Source organism: Pseudorasbora parva, chromosome 12, assembly GCF_024679245.1.
Source record: "Pseudorasbora parva isolate DD20220531a chromosome 12, ASM2467924v1, whole genome shotgun sequence".
NCBI classification, from domain to species: Eukaryota; Metazoa; Chordata; class Actinopteri; order Cypriniformes; family Gobionidae; genus Pseudorasbora; species Pseudorasbora parva.
The window spans coordinates 45,765,133-45,785,363 of record NC_090183.1 but is presented as its reverse complement, the minus strand read 5'-3'; positions in this window follow the sequence as shown (position 1 = coordinate 45,785,363).

The following is a 20,231-nucleotide window of genomic DNA, read 5'->3' as shown; positions in this document are numbered from 1 at the left end:
GCGACTGCAAAAGTTTGCTGGTAATCACTAAAGCCCTATTCGGACGGGATTAGTTTAACATGGGGAGGTGTGTGTGAAGTGTTTTAACCTCAGGATGTCTGTAATACTAATGTCAGTTCACACGGGATAAGACATCTCAGTAAAACTAGCAGAAGTGTGAGGAGTAGAGTCCGTGGGCGGAGCCATAAACACACAAACTGACGAACGGCGGTCTTTCGAATCAGCTTTGACCGCGACTCTGGAAGACTTGAGTTAAGCTTTTCTCTGAGAAAAGAACAAAGAACGGCACTGAAGTCATTCTTAAGAAGGGAAGATGTGTTCAGAGTTTAGCCGACCGGATACGGCGGATGTTTTAATCTGTCAGCGAGCTCTGCTTCACCTTCGTTGCTCTGGTTGGTGTAGCGCTATCCTATCGCGTGCAGAGAGAGATTGACAGACAGCCGTTTATCCGCCCCTCAGATTGAGCCGTCAATGAGTTTCCAGACCAAACATCTTGATGTGGGTCTGGCTTGTCAGGCAAATGGAATGCCCCCATATGTCACAAAAACAAACGTGTGTGTGTGTGTGTGTGTGTGTGTGTGTGTGTGTGTGTGTGTGTGTGTGTGTGTGTGTGTGTGTGTGTGTGTGTGTGTGTGTGTGTGTGTGTGTGTGTGTGTGTGTGTGTGTGTGTGTGTGTGAGTTTGTTTGTTATATAAAACAGTTGGGTCCAGTCTAACGATTCTGATTGGAGTGTGTTGGTAATAGACACTTAACTAGAGCTAAAAGAAGTGTTGTGCCTCTAATAAGTGCTTTCCATCTTTTTGCTTTAAATGGTTTGCGGAAAATACTGGAGGTATCTTTGCCACAGAGTTGTCCCTCCACCTACAACACAACCCAATGCTCCTTTAAACGCCTCCATGCTTGCAAAAAATAATTTTAAATTCGAAATGACAGAATTTTACCGTACATTTTTGCAGCGGGTCTATTGGAACGGGATTAGCATTACCCGAGGTCATTTTTCCTGACCTTTTTACAGAAGGTAAAAGTAATACAAATAATGCATAGCAACGCTTTGGCAACCACCCAATTTTACATGTGCAAACACTACCCACGTTTAGATAATAAAATACACAAGTTTTCGCCTAAAAAAAATTGTGACGCCTGCCTTTACATGCTCATGAACTTTAACGACATCCCGTTGTTAACCCGTGGGGTTTAATCTGGAGTCGGCCCACCCTCTCTAACAGCTCCAGCTCTTCTGGGAAGGCTTTCCTCAAGGTTTAGGAGTGTGTTTATGGGGATTTTTGCCCATTCTTCTAGAAGCTCATTTGTGAGGTCAGGCACTGATGTTGGACGAGAAGGCCTGGCTCTCAGTCTCCGCTCTAATTCATCCCAAAGCTGTTCTATCGGGTTGAGCTCAGGACTCTGTGCAGGCCAGTCCAGTTCCTCCACACCAAACTCCTCATCCATGTCTTTATGGAGCGACGCTTTGTGCACTGGAGCGCAGTCATGCTGGGACAGGAAGGGGCCGTCCACAAACTGATCCCACAAAGTCAGGAGCATGAAATTGTCCAAAATGTCTTGGTGAAGCATTAAGAGTTCCTTTCACTGGAACTAAGGGGCCAACCCCTGAAAAACAACCCCACAACATAATCCCCGCTCCACCAAACTTTACACTTGGCACAATACAGTCAGGCAGGTCCCGTTCTCCTGGCGACCGCCACACCCAGACTCGTCCATGTGATTGTCAGCCTGAAACGTGATTGGTCGCTCAGAGAACACGTCTCACTGCTCTAGAGTCCAGTGGGGCTGCTTTACTCCACTGCATCCTATTTTGATTTCCCAGGTGATTTTATACACCTGTGGCCATTGAACACCTGAATTCAATGATTTAGAGGGGTGTCCCAATACTTTCGGCAATATAGTGTAAAAAATATATATAAAGTAGTTGTAAAAATATATACGGTGGATTTTGGATCTTAAAAAAAGGAGAATATTCATATTGCAGTCACTGTCCTTATGTGACTGGTCATGGCTTTATATAACAGACCTGGTTTTGTTTGTTAAATTTAGACCCGAGACCCAGATTCAATAATTTATTTATTTTTTTGCCACTTCTACAGGACCATTTCAGTACGTCAGACTGAGTCTCATCAGAGAGAGAGAGACAGAGACAGAGGCTGGGGCAAGTCAAGCCAAGCCAGCCAGAAGATGCTTCAGATCAGATTATCCAACAGTAGAAGAGAGAGAGAGAGAGAGAGAGAGAGAGAGAGAGAGAGAGAGAGAGAGAGAGAGAGAGAGAGAGAGAGAGAGAGAGAGAGAGAGAGAGAGAGAGAGACAGAGAGAGAGAGAGAGAGAGAGAGAGAGACAGAGAGACAGAGAGAGAGAGAGAGAGAGAGAGAGAGAGAGAGAGACAGAGAGACAGAGAGAGAGAGAGACAGAGAGAGAGAGAGAGAGAGAGAGAGAGAGAGAGAGAGAGAGAGAGAGAGAGAGAGAGAGAGAGAGAGAGAGAGAGAGAGGAGAGAGAGAATAAAAATGATCTGAAATGATGAAAAATAAGTATTAGTATCGGCTTATATTTGAAAGCCGATAGCCAATATATTGGCAGATAAATCGAAATCCAAATTTTAATATAGTTTTTGAGAGCCTGATTACAAAAACAAAAGTCTCAGCATTAAATCCATGTTCCAAATGTTCAAATTGGCCAATAAGATAACATGAGAAATTACCATATATTGGCCGATACCGATATGGAGGCGATATATCGTACATCCATAAGTACTAAGTATACTTCAAGATCATTTTATTTAGTGAAGTACAAGTATATTTTTGAGTATACTTCATGTTGTAAGTATACTAATGACAATGTACTATATTTTTAATCCTACTGTTTTAATTCTTGGGACTAAATTGGCCCACTTTTTAGTGTATTAAAGTATACTTTTAGGTAGTACACAAGTACGTTTTTCGTTTGCACTGCAACTATACTACACGTGAACTTATAAGCGTACTGATAGTCAAATACTTGTGAACGACACTAACGTGTGTGTGTGTGTGTGTGTGTGTGTGTGTGTGTGTGTGTGTGTGTGTGTGTGTGTGTGTGTGTGTGTGTTATGACTCTTTAAGGAATGATTTTGGATTCAGCCGGGACATGATCAGAAACCAAGGAAACCCAAACTAAACAGAGCAGGAAAACATAAACTATAACGCAAACTGAACAGCATATCAAAATAAGAGTCAGAGTCAGATGACAGACGTTAGTTATATTACAAAAGATTTATGTTTTAGATATTCTTTCAGAACTTTCTATTCAAAGACTGCTGAAAAATACACTGTATGACAGTTTCCACAAAAAATGAACTGTTCCGACATAGACAATAATCATAAATGTTTGTTGAGCATAAAATCCTCATCTGAGAATGATTAGTGAAGGATCATGTGGCACTGAAGACTGGAGTAATGATGATAAATATTCAGATTTGATCACATGAATAAATTACATTTGACTAAATATTCACCTAGAAAATATTTGACAATATTAAAGTTTTTGCTGTATTTTGGCTGAAATAAATCTGACATATTGAAGAGATCTCATTTGACTGTTATGGGCTCAAGTCCATATTCAACAGCTGTTTTCATGAAGAAATCGAACTAAACCCGTCATCTTCTGCCTTAAGCCCAGGCACGGGCAATAATCTGCCAGCAATAAAACATGAAAACTATAATTACGTAATTATGTTTTTTGAAATGTGAACTACTAGAGGTGGTGCGTACAATTATCATGTTCATTTTAAACGGAAAACAACCTCATGCAAAGGGGAAAAATGTTTCCAGGCGACTCTATGCCAGTCATCAGGAACAGCAGGATAGCGTGACATCATCATCATCATCATCATCATCATCATCATCATCATTATGGTGATAATCCTTTGGGCTGGAGCACTAAAAGGATCCAACATGCGAGATCAGGCTCTGATCCACAGGCATTTCACTCCTAATCCAATCGACTCCGGCCCACACCCTTGTCTGTCATACAACTAACAGGATTTAAACACTCGATGCGGTTCCCACTGGACTCTTAATGGTCCATTCTGCTGCATATAGACCAAACAGCTGATACTGCAGCTCTGGTGCCGACCCTGAACACACTGTCCACACTAACGGAACACCCTAACCAGTGGACACTCATCTGCAACACTCTCCTTTCCATGCTCCATCCTGGATGGATGTTTTTTTCATTTTTTGCAAAATCACTCTCATGCAATGCTGCGATTAGGCATGTGACTATACTCGTATTTTCATACCACAATAATTGCTGATGCTTTTATAACAGTATCGCATTTAAATAAAGTTACAAAATAAAATCAGCATCCTTAGAAACGCTTTGAACATCAAAACATCAAATATAAAAGTGCATCCATCCATCATAAAAGTGCATCCATCCATCATAAAAGTGCATCCATCCATCATAAAAGTGCATCTATCCATCATAAAAGTGCATCTATCCATCATAAAAGTGCATCTATCCATCATAAAAGTGCATCTATCCATCATAAAAATGCATCTATCCATCATAAAAGTGCATCTATCCATCATAAAAGTGCATCCATCCATCATAAAAGTGCATCAATCATCATAAAAGTGCATCTATCCATCATAAAAGTGCATCTATCCATCATAAAAATGCATCTATCCATCATAAAAGTGCATCTATCCATCATAAAAGTGCATCTATCCATCATAAAAGTGCATCTATCCATCATAAAAGTGCATCTATCCATCATAAAAGTGCATCAATCATCATAAAAGTGCATCTATCCATCATAAAAGTGCATCAATCATCATAAAAGTGCATCTATCCATCATAAAAGTGCATCTATCCATCATAAAAGTGCATCTATCCATCATAAAAGTGCATCAATTATCATAAAAGTGCATCTATCCATCATAAAAATGCATCTATCCATCATAAAAATGCATCTATCCATCATAAAAGTGCATCTATCCATCATAAAAGTGCATCCATCCATCATAAAAGTGCATCAATCATCATAAAAGTGCATCTATCCATCATAAAAGTGCATCAATCATCATAAAAGTGCATCTATCCATCATAAAAGTGCATCTATCCATCATAAAAGTGCATCAATTATCATAAAAGTGCATCTATCCATCATAAAAATGCATCTATCCATCATAAAAATGCATCTATCCATCATAAAAGTGCATCTATCCATCATAAAAGTGCATCCATCCATCATAAAAGTGCATCTATCCATCATAAAAGTGCATCTGTCCATCATAAAAGTGCATCAATCATCATAAAAGTGCATCTATCATCATAAAAGTGCATCTATCCATCATAAAAGTGCATCTGTCCATCATAAAAGTGCATCTGTCCATCATAATAGTGCATCTATCCATCATAAAAATGCATCTATCATCATAATAGTGCATCTATCCCTCATAAAAATGCATCTATCATCATAAAAATGCATCTATCCATCATAAAAGTGCATCTGTCCATCATAATAGTGCATCTATCCATCATAAAAATGCATCTATCATCATAAAAATGCATCTATCCATCATAAAAGTGCATCTATCCATCATAAAAGTGCATCTATCCATCATAAAAGTGCATCAATCATCATAATAGTGCATCTATCCATCATAAAAGTGCATCAATCATCATAATAGTGCATCTATCCATCATAAAAGAGAATCTATCCATCATAAAAGAGAGAGAAAGAAAGAAAGAAAGAAAGAAAGAAAGAAAGAAAGAAAGAAAGAAAGAAAGAAAGAAAGAAAGAAAGAAAGAAAGAAAGAAAGAAAGAAAGAAAGAAAGAAAGAAAGAAAGAAAAAGAAAGTCGGAAAATGAGTTTTGGAATTATCCATTATTATTATATTGGATGAGTATTCGGTATTAAAAAATAAATATTTGTGACAACACTTTACATTGGACTTACTTTATTATTTCAGATGCCTTTGTAAAAGACTACAAGTGAAAAAAATTATAATTTTTTTTTTTTCCCGCCACTGCTGAAACACACATTTGGCGTGTTGGCGTGTGTTCATATCAAGCCTTGATTACGTATGCTTTACATCACAGCTGGATATTACTGCTTTCAGCAACAGAGCGAGCTGCACTGAATGTTAATGGAAGAAACTTGTCAGGGAAAGTTTTTAATAGAAGTAGTTTAATAATTTAAAGCCAATTTTATAATAAATATCAACGTTTTATTGATGTAGTTGAATAGTCTAATTGTTCTGTAGACATGAGAGTATAATCTGAGCTACTGTCTGCAGACATTCAGAGACACAAATATTGATTAAACTGCATTAAAAGAGCTATGAACAAATCCAGCGCACCCTAATGACTTCATGAGGAGCTCATCTTCACACAAACAAACGAACCAGCAGCCCACACTGCAACTCAGTGTCACTGAAAATAACATATTAAACTATTTAATAATCAATTATTTCAAACTGAGCTGCTCTGTGTATTCTGACAGCTTTCTATCAGAACCAGCATTAACTTCTGGAGCAGTTTGAGCTCCAGTAGCTCGTCTGTTTGATCGGACCCCACGGGCCAGCCTTCGCTCCCCACGTGCATCAATGAGCCTTGGCCGCCCATGACCCTGTGGCCGGTTCTCCACTGGTCCTTCCTTGGAGCACTTTTGATAGATACTGACCACTGCAGACCGGGAACAGCCCACAAGAGCTGCAGTTTTGGAGATGCTCTGACCCAGTCGTCTAGCCGTCACAATCTGGCCAAACTCGCTCAAATCCTTACGCTTGCCCATTTCTCCTGCTTCACACACATCAACTCTGAGGACGAAAGACCAGACCAATAACATCAAGTAAAGAAAACTCAGTCGAAAGCCACATTTATGAGTGAACGCCTTCTGATGAAACTGGCAAACGCAGCGCCGCCTGGCAGGCATTAACGGTGTAAAGCCGTTGTAGTAATCATATAAATCTAATGTCTGAGCCTGAGGGACACACTCCTTTGGATCCAACCACAATATGTTCAAATCTTACACAGCCGGGCACAACTGACCCCGTTTCAACAGAACCGGTTTGTCTGAGTGCCTTTGCTATGGATTTTTATATTTATTTCAATATCTAGCCTAGATGGCTATTTTAATGTATTTTTTGTTTTTGTTTTTGTTTAATAATTGTTCCAATCCAACGGAGACCGGTCTCTATTGAAGTTGAATCTGGAAGTCTGCAATTTCAAAGTCAATTTAAAGTTCTTATAAAGACATACAGGGTGGACTCTTTTAACTTAGCAACCCCTTAGAAACCATCCCTGGTAACTACTTACAACTTTGTTTAGTATTGAAAATATTAAATGAAAAGATGCTTAAGACAGAAAATCAATTGGGCACTATGTGCCCGTATGTTGTTTAAAAGGCTCCTAATGTTGTTTTGGAGTGTACTATTACAGTAGGTTTACATGCATCCACTTAAAGGGATAGTTCACCCAAAAAATAAAAATGACCCCAAGATTTACTCTCCCTCAAGTCACGCTAGGTGTGTATGACTTTCTCCTTTCAGAGGAACACAATCTCAGTGTTAAATCACAAAATCCATCATAAAATTGCATCTATCATCATAAAAGTGCATCTGTCCATCATAAAATTGCATCTATCATCATAAAAGTGCATCTATCCATCATAAAAGTGCATCTATCCATCATAAAAGTGCATCTATCCATCATAAAAGTGCATCTATCCATCATAAAAGTGCATCTGTCCATCATAAAAGTGCATCTGTCCATCATAAAAGTGCATCTGTCCATCATAAAAGTGCATCTATCCATCATAAAAGTGCATCTGTCCATCATAAAAGTGCATCTATCATCATAAAAGTGCATCTATCCATCATAAAATTGCATCTATCATCATAAAAGTACATCTATCCATCATAAAAGTGCATCTATCCATCATAAAAGTGCATCTATCCATCATAAAAGTGCATCTATCCATTATAAAAGTGCATCTATCCATCATAAAAGTGCATCTGTCCATCATAAAAGTGCATCTATCCATCATAAAAGTGCATCTGTCCATCATAAAAGTGCATCTATCATCATAAAAGTGCATCTATCCATCATAAAAGTGCATCAATCATCATAAAAGTGCATCAATCATCATAAAAGTGCATCAATCATCATAAAAGTGCATCAATCATCATAAAAGTGCATCTATCCATCATAAAAGTGCATCTATCCATCATAAAAGTGCATCCATCCATCATAAAAGTGCATCTATCCATCATAAAAGTGCATCTATCATCATAAAAGTGCATCTATCCATCATAAAAGTGCATCTATCCATCATAAAAATGCATCTATCCATCATAAAAGTGCATCTATCCATCATAAAAGTGCATCAATCATCATAAAAGTGCATCTATCCATCATAAAAGTGCATCTATCCATCATAAAAATGCATCTATCCATCATAAAAGTGCATCTATCCATCATAAAATTGCATCTATCATCATAAAAGTGCATCTGTCCATCATAAAATTGCATCTATCATCATAAAAGTGCATCTATCCATCATAAAAGTGCATCTATCCATCATAAAAGTGCATCTATCCATCATAAAAGTGCATCTATCCATCATAAAAGTGCATCTATCCATCATAAAAGTGCATCTATCCATCATAAAAGTGCATCAATCATCATAAAAGTGCATCTATCCATCATAAAAGTGCATCAATCATCATAAAAGTGCATCTATCATCATAAAAGTGCATCTATCCATCATAAAAGTGCATCAATCATCATAAAAGTGCATCTATCATCATAAAAGTGCATCTATCCATCATAAAAGTGCATCCATCCATCATAAAAGTGCATCTATCCATCATAAAAGTGCATCTATCATCATAAAAGTGCATCTATCCATCATAATAGTGCATCTATCCATCATAAAAGTGCATCTATCCGTCATAAAAGTGCATCTGTCCATCATAAAAGTGCATCTATCCGTCATAATAGTGCATCTATCCATCATAAAAGTGCATCTATCCGTCATAAAAGTGCATCTATCCATCATAAAAGTGCATCTATCCATCATAATAGTGCATCTATCCGTCATAAAAGTGCATCTATCCATCATAAAAGTGCATCTGTCCATCATAAAAGTGCATCTATCCGTCATAATAGTGCATCTATCCGTCATAAAAGTGCATCTATCCATCATAAAAGTGCATCTATCCATCATAATAGTGCATCTATCCATCATAAAAGTGCATAAAAGTGAGCCTGGTCAGTACCTGGATGGGAGACCAACTGGGAAAGCCAGGAGCTGCTGGTAGAGGTGTTAGTGAGGCCAGCAGGGGGCGCTCACCCTGTGGTCTGTGTGGGTCCTAATGCCCCAGTATAGTGATGGGGACACTGTACTGTCAAAGAGCACCGTCAATAGGATGAGATGTTAAACTGAGGTCCTGACTCTCTGTGGTCGTTAAAAATCCCAGGATGTCCTTCGATAAAGAGTAGGGGTGTAACCCCGGCATCCTGGCCAAATTTGCCCATTGGCCCCTGTCCATCATGGCCTCCTTATAATCCTCATATCCTGATTGGCCTAATCACCTAGTCTCCTCTCCACCAATCAGCTGGTGTGTGGTGAGCGTTCTGGCCCAATATGGCTGCCGTCGCATCATCCAGGTGGTGCTGCACACTGGTGGTGGTTGAGGAGATTCCCCCCTTCTATGGAAAGCGCTTTGAGTGCCTTAAAAAGCGCTATATAAATCTAACAAATGAATGAAATAATGATCTGTGGGGTTTTTTGAGCTGAAACTTCACACACACCTTGAGGACATCAGAGGCTTATTTTACATCTTGTAAAAAGTCACATAACAGGACCCCTTTAAAATTTTACAGAGCTTTTACATTCACACACAGCTCACAATACATGACAGGAAATATTCGAAAAAGCATACGGCATTTTTAAAGCGTAGAAATGACATGATGTTGAAGTTAAGATGAACCTAATAGACATGAACGTGTGCAAGCCTTTCTGAGAGTGATATAACACGACTCAAACTTTCCTCTCAATGAGTCATCTGACAACTCGGCAATATTCTGGAAGAGTAGCTTTACCGGCGTCCTGAGATTTACTAGATTACATCAGGATAATAAACTGGGCATCAACATGAGGACTGAAACGTACAAGCATAGCAAACATACACACACATTTAAAGCAGAATCATCGGGAACATTTCATATTTTACCATTCTTTCAGTGGAAATTGTGTGTCAAGATAGGGGGTAACTGCAATCGTGTGCATTATTATTATTATTTGGAATAATGTAAGAGGGAATGTAATTAATGGGCCTCAAAATATCATGTGTTCATTTGTAAAGGACATTTCCTGAGGGGCTTTGCGAATCAAAAAACAATTCCAACTTCACTTCAAGGGTAATATGTGTGATCTTACTGAACATTTAAACGTCTTGTTTGATTGAATATATGGATTTTAAACAGGTATAACTACACCGGTTCATGAGCTCATGCATAATGGAAGAGTATTTAGTCCTGTTCCCAAAACCAATAGGAAAGTGCCGGATCTTAAAGTATCATAGGCACATTACTGATGTGAACGCTGTTACAAAAACAAGACCGCGACATGATGAGAACTTCTGAGACACCTTACCAGATCGCATGCATCCTTTCCTGGCAATCCCACAATGCATTGCACCCAGTTCCTTTTACATAGATGCCTCATTCGACAGATCCACAAGCACTAATGAGGCAACTATGTAAATATATCTATGATCGTGCCGGTATTTTGACCTTCTTCTGCTGAAGTAATGGCACTGGGAATGCAAGATGAGATTCGTCTGATATGAGGTAAAATAACACAAATACTGTTGTGTTTCTGGCAGAAAGCGATCGTTTCGTGTCTTAAGACATCAGTGTGTCGTCACGAGCCTCAGGGTTTAATATGGATTCGTATGTCTGTGTGTTTTTCTTACTCTCATAGAAATACGCCCCATTGACACGCATTATACGAGCAACGGTTGAGTTAAAAATCTTCATTAGTGTTCTCCTGAAGAAACAAACACACCTATGATGGCCTGGGGGTCAGCAGATCAACATCACAGGCTCATTTTAGGGTCAACTATGCAAATAAGTATCATAAGCATCGCAGTGACCAGAGAGGCTCCATCTGAACCGGTCTCTTCTTATTCACCCAGCATCTTCATTCACACACACATTCTCTTCAGTAGTAAATGGACAAGCTGGCGTATGTCCAGGCTGGATGGGTATTTTTCCCTAAGCTTGAGACCTGAGGGCCATTAGCGGCGGATATGGATCCTCCCTGCCATGTCTAGAGCTCTCAAATTTGAAATGGATCACAGTGTATATTTCAGATTATTCTACAATTATACCAACAGAATCCACTTTCCAAGAACTACAACCATAGACTGTAAAAAAATATGGCCTTAGTGTCCATGACGTCGCCCGTAGGATTCTGAAGAGCCGTTCTGAAGCGTAAAGTAGAGACGAGCTGGCCATCGCCATCTTGTTAGAATAACAGAAAATGTGCAGAGAGGCGGGACGTGGGCGGAGCTTAGCTGACGCGATGACTAACAGACAGCGGATCAATGGCTGTCCACCTGTCAATCAAAGTGGCCACGCCCTTAATTATGCAGAACTTTAAGGCGTTATATAATGTAAACGAATGACTTATAAAATAATTCACCCCCTCACAGTCGTCATGAAGGGCAAAATTAGCCGTATAGACCAAAACCACAATTTGTCCCAGACTGTAAGGATGTTTTATTCTGCTGTAAAGTTGGGAAGTTTAACATGAGGCTCAATGAGATTCTGCTCCTTCTGGAGCCGCTCTAGTGGCCAGTGGAGGAACTGCAGTTTAAGTCACTTCAGTATCGGCTTCAACAGAAACTGGAGGAGGAGCCGCTTAAATACAACGCGTTAACGAACTCATAATGTTACTCATTTAAATAATCCCCGCCCACTGAATAAGCAAAAATAGCTGCATGTTTTTCCCACCCGTTTCCAAAACTCATTAGTTTGACCTTCCTAAGGCGGACGAACTTAGAGCCCTATTTCACTGATCTGAGCTCAAGGAGCTCTTAGGGCGTGTCCGAATCTACTTTTGCTAGTTTAACGACGGGAATATGGTCAGCGCATGATCCTAAAGGGTCGTCCCTCGCCTCTTAATGAGTCATGGGTGTGTTTTGGGCGTAACGAGGAATAAACCAATCAGAGCCTCATCTCCCTTTCCCTTTAAAAGCCAGCTGTGCTCGAGCCGTGAGCGGAGTCACTATTGACATGAGGAGAGACTGAACGCTTCTCCAGAGAGGAATGCTTTTATTCTTAATATTTAAACGTGTCTGTGTGTTGCTGTGTAATCACTGTGTGTAATAATCAGTGTGAGTGTGTGTGTCTATTTAATAAACATAGTGTGTGTCTGTAGTAAACATAAACTGTGTGTCTGTAGTAAACATAAAGTGTGTGCCTGTATTCAACATAAAGTGTGTGCCTGTATAGTAAACATAAAGTGTGTGCCTGTATAGTAAACATAAAGTGTGTGCCTGTATAGTAAACATAAAGTGTGTACCTGTATAGTAAACATAAAGTGTGTGCCTGTATAGTAAACATAAAGTGTGTGCCTGTATAGTAAACATAAAGTGTGTGCCTGTATAGTAAACATAAAGTGTGTGCCTGTATAGTAAACATAAAGTGTGTGCCTGTATTCAACATAAAGTGTCTGTCTGCATAGTAAACATAAAGTGTGTGTATGCAGTGAGCATAAGTGTGTGTCTGTATAGTAAACATAAAGTGTGTGTATGCAGTAAACAAAGTGTGTGTCTGTAGTAAACATAAGTGTGTGTCTGTATAGTAAACATAAAGTGTGTGTCTGTAGTAAACATAAGTGTGTGTCTGTATTCAACATAAAGTGTGTGTCTGTATAGTAAACATAAAGTGTGTGTCTGTAGTAAACATAAGTGTGTGTCTGTATTCAACATAAAGTGTGTGCCTGTATAGTAAACATAAAGTGTGTGTCTGTATTCAACATAAAGTGTCTGTCTGCATAGTAAACATAAAGTGTGTGTATGCAGTAAACAAAGTGTGTGTCTGTAGTAAACATAAGTGTGTGTCTGTATAGTAAACATAAAGTGTGTGTCTGTAGTAAACATAAGTGTGTGTCTGTATTCAACATAAAGTGTGTGTCTGTATAGTAAACATAAAGTGTGTGTCTGTAGTAAACATAAAGTGTGTGTCTGTATTGTAAACATAAAGTGTGTGTCTGTATAGTAAACATAAAGTGTGTGTCTGTATAGTAAACATAAAGTGTCTGTCTGCATAGTAAACATAAAGTGTGTGTATGCAGTAAACAAAGTGTGTGTCTGTAGTAAACATAAGTGTGTGTCTGTATAGTAAACATAAAGTGTGTGTCTGTAGTAAACATAAGTGTGTGTCTGTATTCAACATAAAGTGTGTGTCTGTATATTAAACATAAAGTGTGTGTCTGTATTCAACATAAAGTGTGTGTCTGTAGTAAACATAAAGTGTGTGTCTGTAGTAAACATAAAGTGTGTGTCTGTAGTAAACATAAGTGTGTGTCTGTAGTAAACATAAAGTGTGTGTCTGTAGTAAACATAAGTGTGTGTCTGTATTCAACATAAAGTGTGTGTCTGTATAGTAAACATAAAGTGTGTGTCTGTATTCAACATAAAGTGTGTGTCTGTATAGTAAACATAAAGTGTGTGTCTGTATAGTAAACATAAAGTGTGTCTGTATTCAACATAAAGTGTGTGTCTGTATTCAACATAAAGTGTGTGTCTGTATAGTAAACATAAAGTGTGTGTCTGTATAGTAAACATAAAGTGTGTGTCTGTATAGTAAACATAAAGTGTGTGTCTGTATAGTAAACATAAAGTGTGTCTGTATAGTAAACATAAAGTGTGTGTCTGTATAGTAAACATAAAGTGTGTGTCTGTAGTAAACATAAAGTGTGTGTCTGTATTCAACATAAAGTGTGTGTCTGTATAGTAAACATAAAGTGTGTGTCTGTATAGTAAACATAAAGTGTGTGTCTGTATTCAACATGAAGTGTGTGTCTGTATAGTAAACATAAAGTGTGTGTCTGTATTCAACATAAAGTGTGTGTCTGTATAGTAAACATAAAGTGTGTGTCTGTATAGTAAACATAAAGTGTGTGTCTGTATAGTAAACATAAAGTGTGTCTGTATTCAACATAAAGTGTGTGTCTGTATTCAACATAAAGTGTGTGTCTGTATAGTAAACATAAAGTGTGTGTCTGTATAGTAAACATAAAGTGTGTGTCTGTAGTAAACATAAAGTGTGTGTCTGTATAGTAAACATAAAGTGTGTCTGTATTCAACATAAAGTGTGTGTCTGTATAGTAAACATAAAGTGTGTGTCTGTATAGTAAACATAAAGTGTGTGTCTGTATAGTAAACATAAAGTGTGTGTCTGTATAGTAAACATAAAGTGTGTGTCTGTAGTAAACATAAAGTGTGTGTCTGTAGTAAACATAAAGTGTGTGTCTGTAGTAAACAAAGTGTGTGTCTGTATTCAACATAAAGTGTGTGTCTGTATAGTAAACATAAAGTGTGTGTCTGTATAGTAAACATAAAGTGTGTGTCTGTAGTAAACATAAAGTGTGTCTGTAGTAAACAAAGTGTGTGTCTGTATTCAACATAAAGTGTGTGTCTGTATAGTAAACATAAAGTGTGTGTCTGTAGTAAACAAAGTGTGTGTCTGTATTCAACATAAAGTGTGTGTCTGTATAGTAAACATAAAGTGTGTCTGTAGTAAACAAAGTGTGTGTCTGTAGTAAACATAAAGTGTGTCTGTAGTAAACATAAAGTGTGTGTCTGTATTCAACATAAAGTGTGTGTCTGTATTCAACATAAAGTGTGTGTCTGTATAGTAAACATAAAGTGTGTCTGTAGTAAACAGTGTGTGTCTGTAGTAAACATAAAGTGTGTCTGTAGTAAACATAAAGTGTGTGTCTGTATTCAACATAAAGTGTGTGTCTGTATAGTAAACAAAGTGTGTGTCTGTATAGTAAACATAAAGTGTGTGTCTGTAGTAAACATAAAGTGTGTGTCTGTATAGTAAACATAAAGTGTGTGTCTGTAGTAAACAGTGTGTGTCTGTAGTAAACATAAAGTGTGTGTCTGTATTCAACATAAAGTGTGTGTCTGTATAGTAAACAAAGTGTGTGTCTGTATAGTAAACATAAAGTGTGTGTCTGTAGTAAACATAAAGTGTGTGTCTGTATAGTAAACATAAAGTGTGTGTCTGTAGTAAACATAAAGTGTGTGTCTGTATAGTAAACATAAAGTGTGTGTCTGTAGTAAACATAAAGTGTGTCTGTAGTAAACATAAAGTGTGTCTGTAGTAAACAAAGTGTGTGTCTGTATAGTAAACATAAAGTGTGTGTCTGTATAGTAAACATAAAGTGTGTGTCTGTATAGTAAACATAAAGTGTGTGTCTGTAGTAAACATAAAGTGTGTGTCTGTAGTAAACATAAAGTGTGTGTCTGTAGTAAACATAAAGTGTGTCTGTAGTAAACAAAGTGTGTGTCTGTATTCAACATAAAGTGTGTGTCTGTAGTAAACATAAAGTGTGTGTCTGTATAGTAAACATAAAGTGTGTCTGTAGTAAACATAAAGTGTGTGTCAATATAGTAAACAAAGTGTGTGTCTGTAGTAAACAAAAAGTGTGTGTCAATATAGTAAACATAAAGTGTGTGTCTGTAGTAAACATAAAGTGTCTGTCTGTAGTAAACATAAAGTGTGTGTCTGTAGTAAACATAAAGTGTCTGTCTGTAGTAAACATAAAGTGTGTGTCTGTAGTAAACATAAAGTGTGTGTCTGTAGTAAACTTAAAGTGTGTGTGTCGGTGGTCCTGTCCATCCATCAGGCTCGGGGTTCAGCCGCTCGTTTTTTAGGCTTTACTGAATCTGATCTAAACCTGACCCATCTAAAACACACGCACACACACACGCACACGCACATGCACAGCTAATGCTCTTTAACTCAGCTTATTCAATCGTGGCATTAATTACAGTCTCACAAAACCAACAGCGCCAAACTGAATACAGCATGCGCTCAGGCGTGAAAGTAAATCGTTAAATCACACACGAGACAAACAGAAACTCAAGCACAGTCGGATGTTTGAAGCACAACTGATGTTCCTATAATACAAAAGCAAGTGAGTGTGAAAGAGAAGGAAAGGGTGTGTCTGCATATCAGCACAGAAGAGTGAGCGCGCCCTCTTCTGGTCGTTTCCTGAAAATGCACAAACACACACATTCACACCCACAAACATTCAAACAAACCAGTATTTCCATTTTATTTGTTACTTGGCTTTTTCGAAAGTCAGAAGTGCATAATTAACTTAATTTATGTAAGTGTGATTTCTTAAGTGAATTAAACCACCATAGACCAATCACAGTACAAACTGATCTCAAATCAAGTTTCCCTTAAAGGGCCAGTTCACCCATTTACACAACCTGATGTCATTCGTTGCAGAGCCACTGATGATATTATACAAGCCGAACTGCTGAAGAAAAAAAGCAGGAGCTCTTGAATTCATCATAAACTATAAATCATAAAGCACGTCCTAGAAATGTCCTTTCTCTCACAGGGCCGAACACAAGCTCAGATTTACATGAAAACCTTCCTGTCCTCAGCTCCTGTTTCTCCAGCGCTGGATTAACGCATCGGTCACACACAGATGCAGAGGCTGGTCAAAGCGGATGTATAGAGCCCTGTGTGTGTGTGTGTGCGTGCGTGCGTGCGTGCGTGCGTGCGTGCATGCACGCGCACCAAAAGTTTGTATATAACAGGCTTCTGTAACACACAGTTCAAATGCAGCTTTAGGACTTCACTCGCTCAGTCTCGAGGCTGTGGATCCGTTTCCAACACATTCTCTCTTTGCATCAACCATCGAAGGAAGTCATTGGTTCAGAAGAATCTGTGCTGGACAAACAGCCCCATCAGCAGACTCACATCTGAAATATTAATGCGAATACAGCACAAGCCCAGTTAATAAACCCCGGGTAAATTAGAGTTACAGGCCCGGTTTCAGACAGTAAGCCAGGATTAGGCTTTAGTTCAATCATATTTAAGTAGCTTTAGAAAAACACATTACTAGTGCGCATCTTTAGACTGAACAACGGCACTGACACACTTAAAGATATGCTTTCAGTTAAAACAGCCATTTTAGTCCCATGTGATGTCTGCATTTAAACACATGGCACTTAATGTTAGTACTTTTTACTGTATGTATAGTTAAAAAGGTTTACAGTGTATATCACACCTGATGAAACTAGCTTTACAACTCAGAATTCAGAAGATTTGGGCATATTTTAATTAAAAACATTCATTATACCATAACCAACTATGCTTCCTCTTAACTAACAACTAGCTAGCCTAACAAACTAACAACTTAACCAACTAACTAGCTAGCTTCTAACTAACTGACTAGCTTCAGCTGTTAACTAGCTAGTGTTCCAGCAGGTTCAGCTGTTAACTAACTAGTGTTCCAGCAGGTTCAGCTGTTAACTAACTAGTGTTCCAGCAGGTTCAGCTGTTAACTAACTAGTGTTCCAGCAGGTTCAGCTGTTAACTAGCTAGTGTTCCAGCAGGTTCAGCTGTTAACTAACTAGTGTTCCAGCAGGTTCAGCTGTTAACTAACTTGTGTTCCAGCAGGTTCAACTGTTAACTAACTAGTGTTCCAGCAGGTTCAGCTGTTAACTAACTTGTGTTCCAGCAGGTTCAACTGTTAACTAACTAGTGTTCCAGCAGGTTCAGCTGTTAACTAACTAGTGTTCCAGCAGGTTCAGCTGTTAACTAACTAGTGTTCCAGCAGGTTCAGCTGTTAACTAGCTAGTGTTCCAGCAGGTTCAGCTGTTAACTAACTAGTGTTCCAGCAGGTTCAGCTGTTAACTAGCTAGTGCTCCAGCAGGTTCAGCTGTTAACTAACTAGTGTTCCAGCAGGTTCAGCTGTTAACTAGCTGGTGTTCCAGCAGGTTCAGCTGTTAACTAACTAGTGCTCCAGCAGGTTCAGCTGTTAACTAACTAGTGTTCCAGCAGGTTCAGCTGTTAACTAGCCAGTGTTCCAGCAGGTTCAGCTGTTAACTAACTAGTGTTCCAGCAGGTTCAGCTGTTAACTAACTAGTGCTCCAGCAGGTTCAGCTGTTAACTAACTAGTGTTCCAGCAGGTTCAGCTGTTAACTAACTAGTTTTCCAGCAGGTTCAGCTGTTAACTAACTAGTGTTCCAGCAGGTTCAGCTGTTAACTAACTAGTGTTCCAGCAGGTTCAGCTGTTAACTAGCTAGTGCTCCAGCAGGTTCAGCTGTTAACTAACTAGTGTTCCAGCAGGTTCAGCTGTTAACTAACTAGTGTTCCAGCAAGTTCAGCTGTTAACTAATTAGTGTTCCAGCAGGTTCAGCTGTTAACTAACTAGTGTTCCAGCAGGTTCAGCTGTAAACTAACTAGTGTTCCAGCAGGTTCAGCTGTTAACTAACTAGTTTTCCAGCAGATTCAGCTGTTAACTAACTAGTGTTCCAGCAGGTTCAGCTGTTAACTAACTAGTGCTCCAGCAGGTTCAGCTGTTAACTAACTAGTGTTCCAGCAGGTTCAGCTGTTAACTAACTAGTGCTCCAGCAGGTTCAGCTGTTAACTAACTAGTGTTCCAGCAGGTTCAGCTGTTAACTAACTAGTGCTCCAGCAGGTTCAGCTGTTAACTAACTAGTGCTCCAGCAGGTTCAGCTGTTAACTAACTGGTGTTCCAGCAGGTTCAGCTGTTAACTAACTAGTGCTCCAGCAGGTTCAGCTGTTAACTAACTAGTGTTCCAGCAGGTTCAGCTGTTAACTAACTAGTGTTCCAGCAGGTCCAGCTGTTAACTAACTAGTGTTCCAGCAGGTTCAGCTGTTAACTAACTAGTTTTCCAGCAGGTTCAGCTGTTAACTAACTAGTGTTCCAGCAGGTTCAGCTGTTAACTAACTAGTATTCCAGCAGGTTCAGCTGTTAACTAGCTAGTGCTCCAGCAGGTTCAGCTGTTAACTAACTAGTGTTCCAGCAGGTTCAGCTGTTAACTAGCTAGTGTTCCAGCAGGTTCAGCTGTTAACTAACTAGTTTTCCAGCAGATTCAGCTGTTAACTAACTAGTGTTCCAGCAGGTTCAGCTGTTAACTAACTAGTGTTCCAGCAGGTTCAGCTGTTAACTAACTAGTGTTCCAGCAGGTTCAGCTGTTAACTAACTAGTGCTCCAGCAGGTTCAGCTGTTAACTAGCTAGTGTTCCAGCAGGTTCAGCTGTTAACTAACTAGTGTTCCAGCAGGTTCAGCTGGTTCAGCTGTTAACTAACTAGTGTTCCAGCAGGTTCAGCTGTAAATTAACTAGTGTTCCAGCAGGTTCAGCTGTTAACTAACTAGTGCTCCAGCAGGTTCAGCTGTTAACTAACTAGTGTTCCAGCAGGTTCAGCTGTTAACTAACTAGTGTTCCAGCAGGTTCAGCTTTTAACTAACTAGTGTTCCAGCAGGTTCAGCTGTTAACTAACTAGTGCTCCAGCAGGTTCAGCTGTTAACTAACTAGTGCTCCAGCAGGTTCAGCTGTTAACTAACTTGTGTTCCAGCAGGTTCAGCTGTTAACTAACTAGTTGTCCAGCAGGTTCAGCTGTTAACTAATTAGTGTTCCAGCAGGTTCAGCTGTTAACTAACTAGTGCTCCAGCAGGTTCAGCTGTTAACTAACTAGTGCTCCAGCAGGTTCAGCTGTTAACTAACTAGTGTTCCAGCAGGTTCAGCTGTTAACTAGCTAGTGTTCCAGCAGGTTCAGCTGTTAACTAACTAGTGTTCCAGCAGGTTCAGCTGTTAACTAGCTAGTGTTCCAGCAGGTTCAGCTGTTAACTAACTAGTGTTCCAGCAGGTTCAGCTGTTAACTAGCTGGTGTTCCAGCAGCTTCAGCTGTTAACTAACTAGTGCTCCAGCAGGTTCAGCTGTTAACTAACTAGTGTTCCAGCAGGTTCAGCTGTTAACTAACTAGTGTTCCAGCAGGTTCAGCTGTTAACTAGCTAGTGTTCCAGCAGGTTCAGCTGTTAACTAACTAGTGTTCCAGCAGGTTCAGCTGTTAACTAACTTGTGTTCCAGCAGGTTCAGCTGTTAACTAGCTAGTGTTCCAGCAGGTTCAGCTGTTAACTAGCTAGTGTTCCAGCAGGTTCAGC